Below are 4,073 nucleotides of genomic sequence, written 5' to 3' on the forward strand. Positions count from 1 at the left end.
CTACTGAACAGTGGGACAGTACGGGCTAGTCAGACGACACTCTGCTACTGAACGGTGAGACAGTACAGGCTAGTCAGACGACACTCTGCTACTGAACGGTGGGACAGTACAGGCTAGTCAGACGACACTCTGCTACTGAACGGTGGGCCAGTACGGGCTAGTCAGACGACACTCTGCTACTGAACGGTGGGACAGTACAGGCTAGTCAGACGACACTCTGCTACTGAACGGTGGGACAGTACGGGCTAGTCAGACGACACTCTGCTACTGAACGGTGGGCCAGTACGGGCTAGTCAGACGACACTCTGCTACTGAACGGTAGGACAGTACGGGCTAGTCAGACGACACTCTGCTACTGAACGGTGGGACAGTACGGGCTAGTCAGACGACACTCTGCTACTGAACGGTGGGACAGTACAGGCTAGTCAGACGACACTCTGCTACTGAACGGTGGGACAGTACGGGCTAGTCAGACGACACTCTGCTACTGAACGGTGGGACAGTACGGGCTAGTCAGACGACACTCTGCTACTGAACGGTGGGACAGTACGGGCTAGTCAGACGACACTCTGCTACTGAACGGTGGGACAGTACGGGCTAGTCAGACGACACTCTGCTACTGAACGGTGGGACAGTACGGGCTAGTCAGACGACACTCTGCTACTGAACGGTGGGACAGTACGGGCTAGTCAGACGACACTCTGCTACTGAACTGTGGGACAGTACGGGCTAGTCAGACGACACTCTGCTACTGAACGGTGGGACAGTACGGGCTAGTCAGACGACACTCTGCTACTGAACGGTGGGACAGTACAGGCTAGTCAGACGACACTCTGCTACTGAACGGTGGGACAGTACGGGCTAGTCAGACGACACTCTGCTACTGAACGGTGGGACAGTACGGGCTAGTCAGACGACACTCTGCTACTGAACGGTGGGACAGTACGGGCTAGTCAGACGACACTCTGCTACTGAACGGTGGGACAGTACGGGCTAGTCAGACGACACTCTGCTACTGAACGGTGGGACAGTACAGGCTAGTCAGACGACACTCTGCTACTGAACGGTGGGACAGTACGGGCTAGTCAGACGACACTCTGCTACTGAACGGTGGGACAGTACAGGCTAGTCAGACGACACTGCTACTGAACGGTGGGACAGTACGGGCTAGTCAGACGACACTCTGCTACTGAACGGTGGGACAGTTGGGCTAGTCAGACGACACTCTGCTACTGAACGGTTGGACAGTACAGGCTAGTCAGACGACACTGCTACTGAACGGTGGGACAGTACGGGCTAGTCAGACGACACTCTGCTACTGAACGGTGGGACAGTACGGGCTAGTCAGTCGACACTCTGCTACTGAACGGTGGGACAGTACGGGCTAGTCAGACGACACTCTGCTACTGAACGGTGGGACAGTACGGGCTAGTCAGACGACACTCTGCTACTGAACGGTGGGACAGTACGGGCTAGTCAGACGACACTCTGCTACTGAACGGTGGGACAGTACGGGCTAGTCAGACGACACTCTGCTACTGAACGGTGGGACAGTACAGGCTAGTCAGACGACACTCTGCTACTGAACGGTGGGACAGTACGGGCTAGTCAGACGACACTCTGCTACTGAACGGTGGGACAGTACAGGCTAGTCAGACGACACTCTGCTACTGAACGGTGGGACAGTACAGGGTAGTCAGACGACACTCTGCTACTGAACGGTGGGACAGTACGGGCTAGTCAGACGACACTCTGCTACTGAACGGTGGGACAGTACGGGCTAGTCAGACGACACTCTGCTACTGAACGGTGGGACAGTACAGGCTAGTCAGACGACACTCTGCTACTGAACGGTGGGACAGTACGGGCTAGTCAGACGACACTCTGCTACTGAACGGTGGGACAGTACAGGCTAGTCAGACGACACTCTGCTACTGAACGGTGGGACAGTACAGGCTAGTCAGACGACACTCTGCTACTGAACGGTGGGACAGTACAGGCTAGTCAGACGACACTCTGCTACTGAACGGTGGGACAGTACAGGCTAGTCAGACGACACTCTGCTACTGAACGGTGGGACAGTACAGGCTAGTCAGACGACACTCTGCTACTGAACGGTGGGACAGTACAGGCTAGTCAGACGACACTCTGCTACTGAACGGTGGGACAGTACAGGCTAGTCAGACGACACTCTGCTACTGAACGGTGGGACAGTACAGGCTAGTCAGACGACACTCTGCTACTGAACTGTGGGACAGTACAGGCTAGTCAGACGACACTGCTACTGAACGGTGGGACAGTACAGGCTAGTCAGACGACACTCTGCTACTGAACTGTGGGACAGTACAGGCTAGTCAGACGACACTCTGCTACTGAACGGTGGGACAGTACGGGCTAGTCAGACGACACTCTGCTACTGAACAGTGGGACAGTACGGGCTAGTCAGACGACACTCTGCTACTGAACGGTGGGACAGTACGGGCTAGTCAGACGACACTCTGCTACTGAACGGTGGGACAGTACGGGCTAGTCAGACGACACTCTGCTACTGAACAGTGGGACAGTACAGGCTAGTCAGACGACACTCTGCTACTGAACGGTGGGACAGTACGGGCTAGTCAGACGACACTCTGATACTGAACGGTGGGACAGTACGGGCTAGTCAGACGACACTGCTACTGAACGGTGGGACAGTACGGGCTAGTCAGACGACACTCTGCTACTGAACGGTGGGACAGTACGGGCTAGTCAGACGACACTCTGATACTGAACGGTGGGACAGTACGGGCTAGTCAGACGACACTGCTACTGAACGGTGGGACAGTACGGGCTAGTCAGACGACACTCTGCTACTGAACGGTGGGACAGTACAGGCTAGTCAGACGACACTCTGCCACTGAACTGTGGGACAGTACAGGCTAGTCAGACGACACTCTGCTACTGAACGGTGGGACAGTACGGGCTAGTCAGACGACACTCTGCTACTGAACGGTGGAACAGTACAGGCTAGTCAGACGACACTCTGCTACTGAACTGTGGGACAGTACAGGCTAGTCAGACGACACTCTGCTACTGAACGGTGGGACAGTACGGGCTAGTCAGACGACACTCTGCTACTGAACGGTGGGACAGTACAGGCTAGTCAGACGACACTCTGCTACTGAACGGTGGGACAGTACGGGCTAGTCAGACGACACTCTGCCACTGAACTGTGGGACAGTACAGGCTAGTCAGACGACACTCTGCTACTGAACGGTGGGACAGTACAGGCTAGTCAGACGACACTCTGCTACTGAACGGTGGGACAGTACAGGCTAGTCAGACGACACTCTGCTACTGAACGGTGGGACAGTACAGGCTAGTCAGACGACACTCTGCTACTGAACGGTGGGACAGTACAGGCTAGTCAGACGACACTCTGCTACTGAACGGTGGGACAGTACGGGCTAGTCAGACGACACTCTGCTACTGAACGGTGGGACAGTACGGGCTAGTCAGACGACACTCTGCCACTGAACTGTGGGACAGTACAGGCTAGTCAGACGACACTCTGCTACTGAACGGTGGGACAGTACAGGCTAGTCAGACGACACTCTGCTACTTAACGGTGGGACAGTACAGGCTAGTCAGACGACACTGCTACTGAACGGTGGGACAGTACAGGCTAGTCAGACGACACTCTGCTACTGAACGGTGGGACAGTACGGGCTAGTCAGACGACACTCTGCTACTGAACGGTGGGACAGTACGGGCTAGTCAGACGACACTCTGCTACTGAACGGTGGGACAGTACAGGCTAGTCAGACGACACTCTGCTACTGAACGGTGGGCCAGTACGGGCTAGTCAGACGACACTCTGCTACTGAACGGTGGGCCAGTACGGGCTAGTCAGACGACACTCTGCTACTGAACGGTGGGCCAGTACGGGCTAGTCAGACGACACTCTGGTACTGAACGGTGGGACAGTACAGGCTAGTCAGACGACACTCTGCTACTGAACGGTGGGACAGTACAGGCTAGTCAGACGACACTCTGCTACTGAACGGTGGGACAGTACAGGCTAGTCAGACGAC

This window comes from Oncorhynchus keta, chromosome 19 (assembly GCF_023373465.1).
Source record: "Oncorhynchus keta strain PuntledgeMale-10-30-2019 chromosome 19, Oket_V2, whole genome shotgun sequence".
Lineage (NCBI taxonomy): Eukaryota > Metazoa > Chordata > Actinopteri > Salmoniformes > Salmonidae > Oncorhynchus > Oncorhynchus keta.